Source organism: Pantherophis guttatus, chromosome 6 (assembly GCF_059756535.1).
Source record: "Pantherophis guttatus breed Tessera chromosome 6, ASM5975653v1, whole genome shotgun sequence".
Classification (NCBI taxonomy): domain Eukaryota; kingdom Metazoa; phylum Chordata; class Lepidosauria; order Squamata; family Colubridae; genus Pantherophis; species Pantherophis guttatus.
The window spans coordinates 25,892,128-25,903,678 of record NC_142068.1 but is presented as its reverse complement, the minus strand read 5'-3'; positions in this window follow the sequence as shown (position 1 = coordinate 25,903,678).

The following is an 11,551-nucleotide window of genomic DNA, read 5'->3' as shown; positions in this document are numbered from 1 at the left end:
AGGTAGTCCTTGATTTACAATCACAACTAGGATCAGAATTTCTGGTGTAAATCATTGTGGTCATAAGTTGAGTCATCATGTGATTGGACCTGATTTTACAACCATTTTTACTGTGGTCATAAGTTGAAGCACCACAGTCATAAATTGAGTCACACAGTTGTGTGAATCCAAATTAACAAATGGCAGTTTTTCCAGTTGTGAATTCCAATCATGTGACTGCAAGATGCTGCAATCAGATGTAAATGTGAGCTGGTTGCCAAGTGTCCAAACTGCAATCATATTAGCATGGAGGTGGGCAATGGTCATAAGCTTGAATTTAGATCATAACTGGCTTTTTTTGGAGACAGTTGTTGGTGGTTTGCCCCTGGTTCTCACCAGTTCTATAGAACCGGTAGTAAAACCAGCGGGAGGCCCTGCCTACTGAGCCTGACATCATGAAAATGCTTCTGCACTTGCGCAGAAGAGTGCGCGCGCACAAGCGTAGCAAGCGCACGTGCGTGGCCCCATTGCGAACTGATAGCAAAGGTAAGTAGAACCCACCCCTGGTCTGAACTATCGTTAAGTGAAAGATCCTAAGTCCCAGAATGCCTATAAACTCCTTGCTGCCACTAACGTATACAATGCAAATTCAATATATTTTGAAGAGATACATGGTTTGGTAAAATTTAATGAAATAGCTTAGGTTGCAAAGGATATGTAGCTTTCAAAATTTGTTCTGTTCTATAGCAAATCATTTTCCAATATTGTTAGGCTACACACTATTGATACCATATGGAAAAGGAAAGTTTCAATCTATTTACTGCATTTTAAATATTTTTTAGAATTATTATTAGTGTTGCTGTCAGTTGTTATTATTATTATCTCTTTTATTCATTGAACGTGAAACTCAGTCAACTGAACTTTTAAAAATGTATCACAAATACCATTGACTGATGCTAATGGTTGATACGGGTTGCTATCAGCATCCTAGGTATCAACCAAGTATCTTCTTAAAATGTACAATGTTCCGAGTAGTGCAGTTTTTGTGTTTTATAAAATTCTTGGACATGGTACCAAGTGCCCCGATGACAATGGGTATCACTGTTATATCTTTCATCTATAATTGTGCAGTTTCGATGGCCAGGTCGCGATATTTTGTGATTTTTTCCAGTGCTTTTTCAACTCTGGCATCTCCTGGTACAGTGATATCAATAAATTGTATTCTTCAGCCCTTGACAACCATGATATCTGGCATGTTGTGTTGTTGTTGTTGTTGTTGTTGTTGTTGTTTTTATCATCATCATCATCATCAATATTGCAGTAGTATTCCTGTGATAAAATATATTATACCAATTTTCTGAGGATAATGTTCAAAGTAAATTTAATATTCTTCTTCCACTAAAATTACCATAATTTGAAATTCTATAACTATACTCCTATTCTGCACCAATTCAACTACACAGTCTCTATTTTGTTTGGATTCTTAGTCATAGTTCACTAATATTTATAAATTATGCTTAACAAATTGTCAGTAGGACATGCTTTAAGACTGTCAAATTCAGTCAAACATCTCAATATTGCCCCTTATTTCAGCGATTCTATTACTGCCAAATAGCTTATTGAAGATATTGAAACTAATCAAGTGTAGAATAGCATTGAGATTTGATAAATTTTGTTTTTGTCCTGTTAATAATACCTTGCCATCTGAATAAATTAATATGTCTTGGATCTTTCACCTTTATAAAAAATAACCATTGAATAGCATAACAAGAGGAGAGAAAACACAGATTTATTATTTTATTGTATTTATTCCAAACATTCAGTAGATTACTGAGAACTGCATGATCTCTTAGAGGTTGTTTATTTCTATGTGTGCCACTGCATGTATATGTATACATAAAGCACAGAACTGTAAGAAGAGAAAATCCATTGTGAAATCTACATTAAATCTCTAGCATGCTCATACAGTCTAAAATTTGGAGCCCATTGCTTTTTATCCTCTGTCAAATTCCCTGCCATTTGACTTTTCTATTATTATTAATTTAATGAGAATGGATGGTATTGCTGAATAAATTGCTTTCGAAATCTTGTAGTCCAATTGCCTTAACAACCTTGGTTTGAAAAACTGGCATAATATGATTCCAGGAGACAGGCTGCAAAGCTTCTAACCGATGGTCCTTCCTACCCTCCTACCCAGGTCCTACCCTGTCTTCAGAATAATAAATCTGCATCTTCCTTTCTGTAACAGTCCCTCAAATTTTGAAGGGCTGCTTTCATACCATCTCTTAACCTTCTCTCCTTTAGGTTAAAACCTGGTGCACAATCTGGGGGTCTTCCTGGACTTTCAGCTTCTGCTCATTGAATGGGTGACATGGGCAGAAAGGGTTTTGCACAGGTTCCTCTTGTGTACCAATTACACCCATGCCAGGAATAGGAGGTCTTGATCACGGTGCCTCATCCCATAGCACCTTCTGTTCAGATTGGGATCCTGGTAACCTTTTGGGTACAATCCAAGGTAGTGATGATTACCTATAAAGTCCTTCATGTCATCATTGTTGTTGTTGTTGTTAATCGCAAAGTCGTGTCCTACCCATCGCGACCCCATGGACAACATTTCTCCAGGCCTTCCTGTCCTCTACCATCCCCCGGAGTCCATTTAATCTCACACCAACTCCATCCAGCCACCTTGTTCTCTGTCGTCCCTTTCTTCTTTTGCCCTCAATCGTTCCCAACATTAGTTTCTTCTCCAGTGTCATAGGGCCAGGCTACTTGTGAGATGACCTTTCTCCTATTGTTTCTGCCCACCCACCAGATGCTCCAGATCCCTTTTATTAAACAATGTCATCTCATGGGTCATGGCTTCTCAGTGGTGGCACCCTAACTCTTCTTTTCAGTTGGAAACAAAACTGATTCTTATTTTTTTAACATTAATTTTATTAAACATTAGAATTAAAAAGATAAAAAACAATATAAGCAAAAAATAAAAGAATAAAAAGAAAGCACAGAAAAGTAAAAAAAAAAAGGCAGGATAGAAAATAGAGAAAAATTAAGATTATAGTAAAGAAAAAGAAAAGAAACATATACAGAAATGACTTCCCGTTCCTCAAAAATATAATCAATTTTAGTAACTTTTGCCACCTTCACTTAAAATACAAGTGATTTCTTCTTCCCATGTCCCATCTCTTATCTATAAACAAATCCTTAAAACCTTGTCAGCAAGTCTTGATCAGCAAAAGTCCATTAAGAGTTATCTGATATAACCACACTTCTACTCTGGCCTTGAATAAATATACCAACTTTCTATTCCTTTCTTTTACTTTTAAGAATTTTGATCTTTAATCCCTTCAAATAAATCCTAGAACTTGGTTTCTTTCCATTTTTTCTTTGCCCCTTCTCAGAAAAATTCTTCAAAGAAGAATTTTTGAAGTCTCTTTGTAAATCCAATATAGGACAGTTATGTAGGTCACTCTTTTGGTTTGTTGCTTCTCTACCCCTTTTAATTATTAAGGTTTGTTTGTATATTGTTTGCCATAACATTCTTGCAGCCTGCCATGTTTTGTTTCACTTTCAAATCTGTCTCAGTCTCGTGCGGTAATACTTGTTCCTCTAGATTTTATATCAAGTACAATTCAACAAGGAAGAGGACAAAATCTTTTGTGTGTGCAAAAAAAACCCTAAATATATAATGATTGTTTACAAGCAAAGTTGTTGAGACATTCTCTTTATTAAAATAAGTTTGCTGAGTGATTTAATAGACATTAATTTTTTTAGATATTTTGTTGACTGTGCTTGCAGAACATGTTAAACCAGAGACAGCAGTTTTTTGGACTAGTAACAACATCTGGGATTTTGAGAACACACTTAATAGGCAAAATAGCTCTAGGAATACTTGTAAAAGCTGCCATCTAAGACCTAACAAATCACAGATAAAAGGCCTTTGCTACCTCTTCCCTTTCTTTGGCACAGGTATCTTAAGTTACAAATGGAATGTACAGTAATTTATACAAAACACAAGGGATGATGACATGACTCCACAATTTCAGGAAGGATGGATGGAGGCTCAACATAGAATAGAATAGAATAGAATAGAATAGATTAGAATAGAATAGAACAGAACAGAACAGAACAGAACAGAACAGAACAGAACAGAACAGAACAGAATAGAATAGAATAGAATAGAATAGAATTCCTTATTGGCCAAGTGTGATTGGAAACACAAGGAATTTGTCTTGGTGCATATGCTCTCAGTATATATAAAAGAAAAGATACAATCATAAGGTACAACACTTAATGATAGTCATAGGGTACAAATAAGCAATCAAATCATATTAGGAAACAGTCAATATAAATCGTAGGGATACAAGCAACAAAGTTAGTCTTACAGTCATAAGTGGAAGGAGATGGGTGGTGGGAATGATGGGAAGATTAATAGTAGTGCAGACTTAATAAATAGTTTGATAGTTTGAGGGAATTATTTGTTCACCAGAGTGATGGCATTTGGGGAAAAACTGTTCTAGTTGTTCTGCTGTGCAGTGCTCTATAGCGTTGTTTTGAGGGTAGGAGTTGAAACAGTTTATGTCCAGGATGTGAGGGTCTGTAGATATTTTCACAGCCCTCTTTTTGACTCGTGCAGTATACAGGTCCTCAATGGAAGGCAGGTTGGTAGTAATTGTTTTTTCTGCAGCTCTAATTATCCTCTGAAGTCTGTGTCTGTCTTGTTGGGTTGGAGAACCAAACCAGGCAGTTATAGAGGTGCAGATGACAGATTCAATAATTCCTCTGTAGAACTGTATAACAGCTCCATGGACAGTTTGAGCTTTCTGAGTTGGCACAGAAAGAACATTCTTTGTTCTGCTTTTTTGATAACGTTTTTGATGTTAAGTGTCAATTTTAGATCTTGAGATATGGTAGAACTTAGAAGTTTGAAAGTCTCTATTGTTGATACTGTGTTGTCTAGTATTGTAAGAGGTGGTAGTATGGGAGGGTTTTCATCTTTTTTAATCTCACAGCAACCAAAACTGAATGCAGTATTCCAAGTGTGGTCTTATCAAGATGATGGTAGGATGGAGCTTCATTTTTAGTGGTGCACAGAATAAGAGATTGCGCCCAATGCATTGATTAGCTGCTTAAAAGCATAGATTCTCTCATACATAAAAACTAAAAAAGACTACCATACAAATTTATCAAGATTAATTGGTCACAATGAATTTCTGGATTTGGATTACAGTTAGTCCTCGATTTACACTTATTCATTTAGTATTGTTAAAATTTTTAGCAGCGCTGAAAAAAAGTGGCTTATGACAGACCCTCACACTTATGACCGTTGCAGCATCCCCACAGTCACACAATCAAAATTTGAGCGCTTGGTAACCAGTATGTATTTACAATGTTTGCAGCTTCCTAGGATCATGTGATTGTGGGTTTCTGACAAGCAAAGTCAGTAGGGAAGCTGGATTCACGTAACAAACTGCAGTGATTCACTTAACAAGAATGAGAAAAATGTCATAAAAATTGGGTGTGGTTCGCTTAACAACAACCTTAGTTAGTGATGGAAATTCTGGTCCCAATTGTGGTTGCAAGTCAAAAACTACCTGTCTGCTACCAAGCCATTTCAAAAGACTTTTGGATATAATCCCGATCGTTGATTCCACGCAGCTACATGTTATTAAGGAAAGCTACCATATTTTTTGGAGTATAAGATGCACTTCCCCCCCCTAAAATTTACAGAAATTCGTAAAATCTCTGATCTCCGTGTGTTTCGCTGTGCCCTCAAAACCATGTTGTTCCGCCAGGCTGGGCTATCAATGTAAAGATTTTAATTGGTTTTAAATGGGATTTTAAATTTGGGGTTTTATAAATTGGGCCTATTATTTAATTATTTTAATTATTTTTAAACTCTGTCCGTCTTTGTGTTTTTAATTAGGCTGTACACTGCCCTGAGTCCTTCGGGAGAAGGGCGGTATAGAAATAAAATTAATAAATAATAATAAATAAATAATAAATAAATAAAAGAGGGTATAAACGTGGGTGTGTCTTATACACCGAATGTAGCCCTGCCCACCCGCCGGCCCCCACCCTTTGGCCTCTGCCTCCCAGCAATTTGCCTCCTTGCAGCAAACAGCCCATTTCAGCTTCAGCACAGCCTGATTAGCACAAGCAGCTGATTGTCAGTTGGATCGTCCTCCTGACCATCACCTGTTTCAGGCTGCAGGGATTGCCATTGCCTATTGCTGCGCGCCCCATTTGCTGCAAGGAGGCAACTTGCTGGGAGGCAGAGGCAGATTTTTTTTTTCTTGTGCTAATTAGACTGTGCTGAAAATGAAAATGAAACAGGCTGTTTGCTGTTTGCTGCAAGGAGGCAAATTGCTGGGAGGCAGAGGCAAAGGCAGATTTTTTTTTCTTGTTTTCGTCCCCCAAAAAAGGTAGGTGCGTCTTATAGTCTAGAGTGTCTTATACTCTGAAAAATATGGTATTTAATCACAGTTAAGTAGCAAACCGGCACAGGATTTTATTTTTCTGTGAAAGTAATGAGCGAACCAGAAATTTTCAGAGGCAAAATAAAAAATAAAAAAACAACTCACAGGTAATTTCAAAATGGAGAAGCACATATAATAAATGAGCCAAAACACAATGTGAATCAGCAATGTGACATGGCAACAACGAGAAAAAAAAACGAATGCAATTTTGGATGTGGTTTTTAATCCCTTGTTTTTGTGTCAAAGGAAGTGCCCCTGTATTTCACAGCAGTCAATCTTTCTGGCAATGCAAGATCTGGTCTATTTCTTTTTTTTTTATTTTCTGATTTTTTGTTAGTTTTTATCTTTAAAAGAACTTTTAATAAAAAAAAATATATAAAAAATATGGAACTTGCATAGTTGGCTAAACTGACTTTCTTGTTTGGAAAAACGGCAATATCTAAATTTATTGCTGACCGGAAAACCCCCTTATCAATGACCTTATGATTTGTAGTTTTGATGATTAAAAATAAATTGGAAGGCTTTTCTATTTCTTTTTATCTTTTCTTTTTCTACTTATTTTTTTCCCTTTTTCTCTCCCTCGTTTCTTCTGTTTCTTTATATTAGTTTTAGCTTGTTTTTAAAACAAAGTAATAAAAGTATATATATTTTAAAAAGGGAAGTAAGATCTCATTATCGGCACTGCTCTTTAAGAAAGCTGCCCAGCAGTTTCAGAAAGCATTCATGTGGTTTTCAACTGCCAGAATTCTCAACTAACAAAAGAGATTCTGACTGGAAATTAATTTGAATAGCAAAGCTATACCACCCTTTTTTTTGTGGGGGGGGGGGCATTGCAAAGGTGGTCAGTGATCATTCTTAAGTGAAGCTAGAACCATGGTGGCACAGTGGTTAGAATACAGTATTGCAGGCAAACTCACTGCTCACTGCCAGTGGTTCAATCCTGATTGGCTCAAGGTTGACTTAGCCTTGCATCAGGGGTGGGTTCTAAATTTTTTTACTACTGGTTCTGTGGGCATGGCTTATTTTGTGGGTGTGGCTTGATGGTCATGTGACAATTATTTAGGATTTAGCAGAGGTTCTGGTCTACCAAGCTGTACCGATCTACCCTTTTGTTTTTGCAGGCACTGGTCTACCCATTTATTTTTGCAGGCACTGATCTACTCATGTATTTTTGCAGGCACCGGTCTACTCATTTGTTTCCTTTTAAGACTGATCAGCTGTAGGTGGCCCTTTGAAGCCCCGTGGCAAGCATTTAAACAGTTTTTTTCCCTCTAGCCATCAGCTGGGACTCAGGAGACAGCAATAGATTGGGGGTGGGGCCAAATAAAAGGTAAGAATAATGTGGGGGTTGGGGCGGGGAGCGGAGGCAGGGTGGCAGAACCGGTTCAGTGACATCATATCGTCACCGCTACCGGCTCGGTGGAACCGGGCCGAACCAAGAGGAACCCACCACTACTTTGCATCTTTCCAAAGTCATTAAAATGAGAACCCAGACTGTGGGGGGCAGGATGCTGACTCTGTAAGCTGTTCAGAGAGTAAAGCACTGTAAAGTGGTATATGTAAACTGTAAAGTGCAAAGGTTAGAAAATGGATGATGAAAGAGGACCAACAAGTTAGAAACAAATACAGGTATAAAGCTATATAAAAGAATATGTATTGTAAGCAATTGTCAGCATCAGCTTTCCTGCTTTAGCTGCCATAAGAAACGGGGAGGGATTAGGTATGGAGCAGAGGGGGGGAAGAGAGCAGGAGGGGGTTTGTCTTTGTAGGAGGGTACTTCGGGGAAATCGAAACTACATTTCAGAAGGGGATGGCCGACCAACTGTCCTGACATTCCTGATGGATGACGCTGCCAGACGTGTTGCCACCTGACCTTTGGAAGACCTTTAGATTGGCTGAGAAACTATAAACACGAGGGGGGGAAGAAGCTTAGTAGATGCATTTCGCGCGTTTTGATCACTTCCAGCTTTTCACTGGGATGTTAATCTTTTCATATTCAGTAAAAGTACCAGATTCTTCAAAATGCTTGAGTTTGGGGTTTTCTTTCCTGGATACTGAAGGAAGCATACCTGACATTAAGCTGGAAGTCATCTCAGTCATCCCGGACAAAACCCGAGGGGACTGAAAATCCAAAGTATGTCAGATCGTGGGAGTGATGACGAAGGGAAGATGGGGGCAGCAAGTTCAACCGCCCTCCAGTCGGAAAGAGAAACTGCAGAATGGCTGGAAAAACTCCGTTTGGAACCGGAGGAAGCTAGATGGTCCAAGGGTGTGGGCAGACTGCCGGACTGGGGAGAGAATCCCCGGGGAGTGACGACTTCCAGACCCCGGAAAAGGGAGGCAGTGTGGATGCAACAGCAGAAGGAACATCTCATGATAGATCAAGCCTTGCAGCTTATCCGTGATGTGGAAGAAAGCAGAAAAAACCGTGAGTCTTTTGAAACTCCTGTGGAAAAGGGGGAAGCAGACCCCAGGGGGGAGGCAGAAGAGACAGCCTGCGGGGGAGAGGAAGAGTTTGAGGAGGGAACATCCCAGGCTTCGGCAGCTCGAGGAAGAGATGCAGCCGGCCAGAGAACCCCAGCCCTGCAGGCCCCCCCCCCGCAGACGTAAAAAGCCAAAAATCCCCCCCCTTCCTGGAAAGTTTGATGGAAATCCTAAAACCTTGGGATTTTTCCTGACCCAAGTGTGGAACCACATGCAGGATTGGGGGGAGGACTACGAAACAGAGGCGGCTAAAGTCAGAAGCGTTGCGAATGCCCTAGAGGGAGTGGCGGCTGAGTGGATGGTAGTTCTCCACAATAACAACTCCCTCCTGCTGAGAAATTACAACCAGTTCATGAGGGCCCTTAGAAGACGTTTTGAAGATCATTTAGCTGAACGAAAGGCGAGACTCAGAATGAAGAGCATTCAGCAGGGCCGGAGGCCGGTGGCAGAGTATATCCAAGAGTTTCGTGAACTGGCACCTTATATGACAGGCTGGTCAGAAATGGCGCTTTTGGAGAGTTTCAAGGATGGATTGAATGATGAGATATATCGAGATTGCAGGAGCATGGGGGTCCCCGATGATTTGGATAGATGGTACATAGTAGCTGAGGATGTGGAGATCGAGCTGAAACGGAGCGAACTCCGAGGAAGGCGGATGGGGGACCAGTCATCCTCTCTCTACCGTAAGGGGGCGGCCAAGATGACTGGCGGGAAGACCGAATTCAAACCCAAGTCAAAGCCCTTCACCTGTTTCAAATGTGGGAAGGAGGGTCACCGGGCGGCCGAATGTCTCTCCAAACCACCGCCAAAAGCCACCGGGGCCAGCCAAAAGAAAAGCGATAAAATACCCGCCAAAACCCGCGGCACCGCCCTGAAAGGAGAAGTCGTTGAGTTCACTCCCCGGAACCAGCGTGAGTTGGGAACTCCGACCAACGATGACGACAGCGAGACAGACTCCGACTCGGACACCGATGAACGGGTGAGTCACACGGAAGAACCCTTACTCATCCCCGTAGAAGTAAGGGTGCCCTCCACAGGAACTCACGCGCAATTGTTAGCCCTGTTGGACTCGGGGTGCACTAGGTGCATAATTAGCCCCAAAGTAGTGGAGGAAATGGGACTGAGACTGAAAACGTTAAAAAGACCCATTGCATTTTGTCAATTAGATGGATCGATTGCAGGGGGGGGCCCAGCTAGTTTTATGACCGAACCCCTCGAACTACACTTGGGGAATCACATAGAAAAGCTCAGCTTTATTGTAGCCCCTGGCATGGAAAGGCCCCTAATTCTAGGACTGCCCTGGCTTCGAAAATGGAACCCACGAGTAAATTGGAAAACAGGGGTCCTGCGCATCCGTACGGCAGAACCACCTCCCGAAAAGGAAGGCCCCTCCCTAAGGGATGACATAAGACCAGAAGGGGCCGCAGTAGCCATTAACTATATTGAGGGAGAAGAGAAAATTCCGAAGGAATATTGGGACCTCAAGGAAGTGTTTAGTGAAAAAGCTTCTGATAATCTGCCTCCCCACAGGGCCACTGACTGCACCATTGAAATACTCCCAGGGGTGAAGCTTCCCAAACCAAAAATATACCCCATGACACCTCGAGAATTGGAGGAATTGCGAAATTTTATTGACAAAAACTTAGAACGGGGATTTATCGAACGAGCCAAACCCAAGGTAGCAGCGCCAGTAATGTTCCGCGAAAAGAAAGATGGATCCTTCAGATTAGTTGTTGATTATAGAAACATGAACGCCATTTGCGTGGAAAATGTCTATCCCCTCCCACTTATGAAGGACATGTTGGCCCATTTAGGAAAGGGAAAAATTTTTACCAAACTTGATTTAAGAGAGGCATACTACCGAGTGAGAATAAAAGAGGGAGATGAATGGAAGACAGCATTTAATTGCCCACTGGGGTGTTTCCAATTTAGAGTACTCCCTTTTGGACTACAGGGGGCCCCGGCCGTATTCATGCAGTTGATCAACGAAGTGTTGCATGAGCATCTATATAAGGGGGTGTTGGTCTATTTGGACGATATTCTAATTTATTCTGACAACATGGCCGACCATATAAGATTGGTTCGAGCGGTCTTGAATAAACTCAGAGCAGCTGAACTCTATGCCAAACTTTCTAAATGTGAATTCCATCAAGACAAAATCGACTATCTTGGATATCGTATATCGCATGAGGGAATAGAGATGGACCCGGAAAAGGTCCGGGCAGTAATGGAATGGGCCGCACCGCGCACCCGTAAACAGTTACAGAGTTTCTTAGGGTTTGCTAACTTTTATAGACAATTTATCCCCTCTTTCGCAAAAATCGCACTGCCAATTACAAACTTGCTCAAAACAAAAGGGGAAATAAAACCCAAACCCTCGAAACCACTAGAATGGACTATGGACTGTCAGGCCGCTTTCGAAAAACTGAAACGGCTGTTTGCAGCTGAACCTGTGCTCAAACACCCCGACATAGAACAACCTTTTGTAATACAAGCGGATGCTAGCGACGTTGCCGTAGGAGCGATACTCTTGCAAAAGAATGAGAATGGAATATTACAACCCTGTGCTTACACATCCCGTAAACTATCTGAAACAGAAAGGAGATGGGCCA